Source organism: Mytilus galloprovincialis, chromosome 1 (genome assembly GCF_965363235.1).
Source record: "Mytilus galloprovincialis chromosome 1, xbMytGall1.hap1.1, whole genome shotgun sequence".
NCBI classification, from domain to species: domain Eukaryota; kingdom Metazoa; phylum Mollusca; class Bivalvia; order Mytilida; family Mytilidae; genus Mytilus; species Mytilus galloprovincialis.
This window is the reverse complement of record NC_134838.1, coordinates 126829979-126837601: the sequence shown is the minus strand read 5'-3', so window position 1 is coordinate 126837601 and position 7623 is coordinate 126829979. Positions and strand designations below refer to the sequence as shown.

General features: G+C 34.2%; 1 long non-coding RNA gene across 1 annotated transcript; it reads right to left on the bottom strand.

The window, feature by feature from the left end:
* Positions 1–221: 221 nt before the first annotated feature.
* Positions 222–2266, bottom strand: LOC143058094 (uncharacterized). The gene is made up of 2 exons (XR_012972938.1): positions 2149–2266; positions 222–2025 (listed from the first exon to the last, which is right to left on the bottom strand). It is a non-coding gene; the product is annotated as an uncharacterized LOC143058094 (long non-coding RNA).
* Between the last annotated feature and the right edge of the window lie 5357 nt (positions 2267–7623).

The window sequence follows — 7623 nt, the reverse complement described above, 5'->3', positions numbered from 1 at the left end:
CATTTCCATTACTATTACATTGAAAGTTTAAGGTTCTTGCAAGAAAATTGGCAACAACCGTACCGGATCCGCCAAAATACCCATACAAACACACATCAGAGGGGTTTCCTTCAGGTATATTTTACACTTCAGTCACGAAGTCATCTAAGAACTTATCAATATTAACTACATAGGTTGAATTTTAGGTTAAAGATATACACAAATCGAATTGAACCGTAATATATGAAAATTTCTTACCTTTATATAAATGTAATCCCTAAAATTGACAACATACAGAAAATACAGACTAGATATAAATTGTGGCAGGCAGTACGATTTCTATAGAGAATTTATCTTTAACTGGAAGAATTCAATAAGTAACACATGATTAAAATGTTGAAAATAATGTAAAATGCCTGAATAAAAATCTCTAACGTCAATTATACTGAAAAAGTAAAGCGTAAAATAGTTCAAGCTATACGACATGCTTGTATTTCAGTTGTATTTTTACCAAAAAAAATCCTTTTTCTGACTTATAAATTACATAATAAACTATAGTTTTAGGTTTTCAATGCGCTCCAACTTCGTTATTGGTGTTGCCTTGCAGCTGTTTCAATTCAAGAGTGACAAATGACTCTTGTTTAGACAAACCGTGCGTCTTGCATAATTAAATGATAATCCTTGTATCTTTGAGTATTGTTTAAGTTTTGTCATGATGTAGTTGATTGCAAACTAAGCAGCTAGTTAATAGTTATCAAACTAACATTTCAAAATATTGAAAGACTTGCACATTTCATTTGTCACATTTGATAATGTTGTAAAGCTTTATATGGTTGCCATCGATTTCAACAGCAAGTTTCCTCAAATCAGGATTGTAGGAAATGTAACGAGGACGCTTAATTCTATTGTCTTCGTCTAACATAGAGTAAACTAATCCATCTACAGCATTCATCTGGATTATCTTGTTTTCTGTACTGCTGGCAACAAACAGAATATTGTTGTGGAACACAATTCCTCTAGGACTTCCGACTTTCACTGTCCAGATCAGACCACCTTTAAAATCGACACAGTGAACCGACTCCTTTACTATATCGACTACAAATATGACCTGTTTTGTATAATCTAAGGCAAGGCGTATTGTATTGCCAGTGAATTGTCCAAAGTGTCTGGTATTACCCGGTATGACACACATTTCTCTAATGTTTTGATCATAAATACGAATTGTGCCATCTTCTCCCTCACCGTGTTCAACAGCAAAGTGGTCTTTATTATAACCAATACTGTAAGGTTTTTCTTTCACTTTAATCGTTTTGTGAGTACGTATCTTATTATGTTCGACTTTATATATTTTTATTTCCTTTTTATCAGCAATAGTGACTACTACAAAATCGTTAGCAGAAGCAGCCATTCCTCTTGGATCCTCTTTTATATCCTTTGCCATTTCAAATTTCAATTCACTGCTATATAATTTCAAACTCCGATTTTTATAATCGGCAACAATAATTCTGCCATCGGAAAGAATTACTATTCCACGAACTCTTGTTACTTCTTTGTCTCCTGGAGCGGAACTCATGAACTCATGTGCAAACATACCCGAGTGTGGACCTTTCTCAACTTGAACCTGTGCATGCACTAGTTCCTTTGGTCGTGAAACTATAGAAGTTCTTTCAGAGTAAGCACCAAAGGAAGTTAAAGATGCTGTTTCGTCTCTCGCGAGTTGTTTCGCGGTTATTGCATAATGTTCTTTGGTTGCTTTAAGCCTTGCATGTTTCTGTGTACAGTTTTCACAAAGTAACTGTTTACAGTCTAGACAAAGAACTACTGCCTGCTCTCCGCATTCATTGCCACACTGGACATCAGTTGAAGCGTGAGTTATATCTGTATCAAGATGTGATGCATCTAATAAGACGTGGGAACGTGTCGCTTTACATTTCATATGATAAGCGGTGCACTCAGGGCAATAAAGCTGCTCACAATTGACGCAAAATGATTCTACCTTTTCATCCTTTTCGCAGCCATCACAAGCTGTTGATGCAGCTTCCATTCCTACAGTAAAAATAAAAAATGATTTAATAAATTTTGATAAAACAAAGTTTGAGCATTGAATTTCATTAATATTTTGATTAAAGTCTATGGTAATGTTGATAATTGATTCCCGAATAAACTTACCGCTTATAGGTACTACTGGACTTACATGTAGGTTGCAACACAGAGAGTTGTTTACTTTTACGTTTAACAATATGGCGTCACCTGTATAAATTTCTTGTATTGAAATTGATGTTCGTTTTTCACAGGTAAAATTTAAAAATAAAACTGGAAAATCTGTTTTTCCTTGTAACAAACATTTACGTTAAATCATATTTACTATCAATATATTGATCATTTTCGGTTTTGTAACCCGAATACCAGCGCATGGTCGAAGGTAAATTATACATACAGTGAGTACAACGAGTCTTTATATTTACACTAATAGATATTAAGAGTTAATAATATGATTTCAACTTTTGGGAATTTTGGGTCCTGAATGCTCTTCGACTTTCTACTTGTTTGGCTTTATAACTATTTGGATCTGAGCGTCACTGATGAGTCTTTATGTAGATGAAACGCGCGTTTGGCGTACTAAATTATAATCCTGGTACCTTTGATAACTATTTACACCACTGGGTCGATGCCACTGCTGGTGGACGTTTCGTACCCGAGGGTATCATCAGCCCAGTAGTCAGCACTTCGGTGTTGATATGAATATCAATTTTATGGTCATTTTTCATAATTTCCTGTTACAAAACTTTGAATTGTAAAAACTAAGGATGTTCTTTTCCCAGGAATAGATTACCATAGCCGTATTTTGCACAACTTTTTGGAATTTTGAGTCCTCAATGCTCTTCAACTTTCTTCTTGTTTGGCTGTACAACTATTTGGATCTGAGCGTAACTGATGAGTCTTTATGTAGACGAAACGCGCGTCTGGCGTACTAAATTAAAATCCTGGTACATTTGATAACTATTCACACAATTTTGCTTTCTTAACATCAGTATCATGTTCAAATTAGTCTTTTACGTCAGAATAGCTGAAACATTTCAAATTTGGCTTAACTCTGACAATTTACCCATTTATGATTCGATCTGATGAGTTATGTCATTTTTAACTGATTGTAATAGTTTGTTCATATGGTGTGCTTTAAAAGCTCTGGAACATGTAAGATGAGGATTGAGCGTTCAAAAACATGGTTAATCCCGCAACATAGTGTATGTGCCTAGTCCAAGTTAGGAACCTGTAGTTTAGTGGTTGTCAATCATTTTGTTTTCGTAAATAGTATATTTTTTTTTATAAATTATGCTGTTAGTTTTCCCAATTGAATTGTTTCATATTTTTATGTCGGTGCGATTTATAGTCGACTTTACGGTATGTGTTTTTCTCATTGTTGAAGGCCGTACGGTTGCCCATAATTATTTACACCCATGTGATTTGCATTTTTTAACACATCTCCTTATTTTTATAGTGTGATGAATTATGTCTGATTAATTCTTTCTTTAATATTCTGTTCCTCTGCGAAATTTTGATTTCCTCTGTAAAACAATTCTTCCCATATTCTGCATTGCTTTCAAATTTGAAGAGTCAATTTTGATAATTCAAACAATAAGAAAGATGTCTGTTAAAATGACGACATTAGGCTCAGCCTTTTTCTATGCGAAAAAATCATAAACACTACGAGTGGATACAATTGTAAATATATTCAACACAGTCGATCAACTACTCGACCGCATTACCAAAATTAAAATAAACATGAAAAAAAATTGATTCAGTTGAGCTGGTTTAGTTAATATGAAACCTCGATAAGCTACATCAAAACTCAATATATAGAATACAAAAAAATATAGACATTTTATATTGTAAAAAAAAACACATAAAAAAGACCACTTTATAAAAAGAAAGAATGCGATACAAAAAGGTTATAAAAAAACCCAGAGAAAACAAGCAAAAAAATGGTAAAAAAAAAGGAACAAGAATGTGTCCAGAGTACACGGATGCCCCACTCGCACTATCATTTTCCATGTTCAATGGACCGCAAAATTGGATAAAAAATATCATTAGGCATTAAAATTAGAAAGATCATATCATAAGGAACATGTGTACTAAGTTTCAAGTTGATTGGACTTCAACTTCATCAAAAACTACCTTGACCAAAAACTTTAACCTGAAACATGCACTTTCATTTTCTATGTTCAGTGGACCGTGAAATTGGGGTCAAAAGTTTAATTTGGCTTTAAAATTAGAAAGATCATATCATAAGGAACATGTGTACTAAGTTTCAAGTTGATTGGACTTCAACTTCATCAAAACTACCTTGACCAAAAACTTTAACCTGAAGCGGGACAGACGGACGGACGAACGAACGGACGGACGAACGGACGCACACACCAGAAAACATAATGCCCCTCTACTATCGTAGGTGGGGCATAAAAAGCTATACAAAATATAAAAATCCTAAAAACACAAACAAACAAACACAAGATAACACAAATTTAAACAACACAAACACCATAGCTTAATTATGAGCAGCAACCATATATGGTTATATTGACTTTTGAAAAAGAAAAACCTGATATTTACTGAAAGTTTTAGACTTTAGATGGACCCGTCTATTATTTGTAGGTCTGTACGGTCATATAGGTCGTCGGGCCTTCAATATTATTACACACTTTGGTTTTAAATATTGCATGGGGTTTGCATATTCTTAGTGAAGATTAATGCAAACAACTGTTATATCAGGTTACACGATCCATGCTCTAAGAAGATCATTCATGTGCGATCAAGCACCAAAATGCATACACTATTTGTAAAGGATGATTGTTAGGTTAAAATTGTTAGTGGGAGGTTCATCATATTTTAAACTGACAATATTTTCATTTACTGGAATGTTTTTGATTTGGTAAACCTCAGATTCTGAGAAAGGTAAACTTTTAAAATATCGTTTTCTCTTGTAACCCTATGTATTTTAAAATAGATGAATGCATATAATATATTTATTGATACATATACATTTAAAATTTAACGAAACACAAAAGGTATGTTATAACTGATTTAAAAAGGTAAGCAGATAGGTACACTTCTCTTTTATTTAATATATTATTTAAAATAACGGATATAACCAGTAAGATGTTTCGATTAATTAATTTTTATTTAAACATATAAACTCATCATAGATACAAGGACTAAATTTTGTGTATACACCAGACGCTATTATTGCTGTTACATAGAATAATTGAGTCGATCTATTATTTAATTGTGATATTCAGATATAATTTAATGGTACGTTATATCATGTTTTTCTTATTGCTAATACCTAATGGTATGTAAAAGTTAGTTCAAATCACGTTAGACATACGAGGCTTTGAACGACAGAACTGTGAAAAGGTCATGTTGTTTCATTCAATTCAAATATATTTGGAAGTAATGTTTAATTTCCCCATTTTGATGATATGTCTTCATTATTTCTTTTAGATTTTGATATCGTTAGTTAGCTTTGAGTTTCATCGTCTTGTTTTTTATTTACAATGTTGACGATCAGCGTCATTATGCTTCTAATAAACATGCTGCTTTTAAAAAGCTGCAAATCGTCCAATAGAAATAGTAAGTTACCTAAACCATTCTAGTCCCTGAACTAATTTTTGTTTTTTGTTTATCATTTAGATATGGCAACAGTTTCAAAAGTCTGCGATGGATGTGATGAAGTTGTACCACAGAAAACTGAAGTCTACTCGCATACATATCCTGGTAGATGCATCACACGACATAACCGACTTAAATCTAAGCTCAGTGAATGCCAATTGTGGTAATGACTGTGGTGAACCAGCAGTAAGTCTGTGTATCGACTGCAAACAGTTACTTTGTACCAACTGTACGAACAAACATTCGTCACTTAAAGCAACGAAACATCATATCGCAATCGCGGCTAAACAAATACCAATAGATGAAACCATATCAGTAGTTTCCGATCGTCAAAGTGTTAGCAGTAATCGCAGGTCACTTGCATTTACTCAACATCGTGATGACTCATTTCAAGCACAAGTACAAGATAACGGGCCATTTAGAGGACAATTTGGGAATGAATTAATGAGCTCTGCTCCGGCTGATAAAGAAGTTACGCGAGTCCGAGGAATAGCAATTCTGTCTGACGGTAAAATTGTCGTTGCTGATTACAAAAATCGAAGTTTGAAGCTATTCAAACGTGATCTAAAATTTGAAATGGCAAGAGAACTGAAAGACGACCCTAGAGGTATTGCAAGCACACCAAATGATTTAATAGCGGTTACTATTGCTGATAAAAAGGAGATAAGAATTTTCAGAATTGATAATAAGATACGTACTTATAAAACATTCAAAGTAAAAGAAAAACCATACAGTATTGCATATCATAAGGAACATTTTGCCGTAGAGAGTGGAGAAGGGGAAGATGGTGCCATTCGTATTTATGAATTGGGTGGAAAGGAGTTGTTTGTCATTCCCGGAAATACAAGAAGCTTTGGGCAATTCACTGGCAATACAATACGTCTCGCATTAGACTTTGTGAAAAAGACCGTATTCGTTGTAGATATTGTAAATGAATCCATTCACAGTGTTGATTTTAAGGGGAATTTATGTTGGTCAGTGAAGGTCAGGAGTCCACGGGGCATCGTTATGTTCAATAATTTTTTGTTCGTGGCAAGCAGTGAAGTCAACAGAATATATCAGATGAATACAACTGATGGATTGATTTACCATCTCCTTGACGAGGACAGCAGAGTTAAAAGACCGAGATATATTGCCTACCAACCAGAATTGAAAATTCTTGCAGCGGAAATCGATGGCAACCATGTTAAACTTTATAACATCGAAAAGTTAGGTACGAAATAACCAAAAAATATTTTTGAATATTGTTACAGCGATTCTAAAATTAACTTATTTTAAATTGCTAAATAGTATCAAAAGTACCAGGATTATAATTTTATACGCCAGACGCGCGTTTCGTCTACATAAGACTCACCAGTGACGCTCAGATCAAAATAGTTAAAAAGCCAAACAAATACAAAGTTGAAGAGCATTGAGGACCCAAAATTCCAAAAAGTTGTGCCAAATACGGCTAAGGTAATCTACTCCTGGGGTAAGAAAATCCTTAGTTTTTTGAATAATTCAAAGTTTTGTAAACAGAAAATTTATAAAAATGACCATATAATTGATATTCATGTCAACACCGAAGTGCTGACTACTGGGCTGGTGATACCCTCGGGGACGAAACGTCCACCAGCAGTGGCATCGACCCAGTGGTGTAAATAGTATCAAAAGTACCAGGATTATAATTTTATACGCCAGACGCGCGTTTCGTCTACATAAGACTCACCAGTGACGCTCAGATCAAAATAGTTAAAAAGCCAAACAAATACAAAGTTGAAGAGCATTGAGGACCCAAAATTCCAAAAAGTTGTGCCAAATACGGCTAAGGTAATCTACTCCTGGGGTAAGAAAATCCTTAGTTTTTTGAATAATTCAAAGTTTTGTAAACAGAAAATTTATAAAAATGACCATATAATTGATATTCATGTCAACACCGAAGTGCTGACTACTGGGCTGGTGATACCCTCGGGGACGAAACGTCCACCAGCAGTG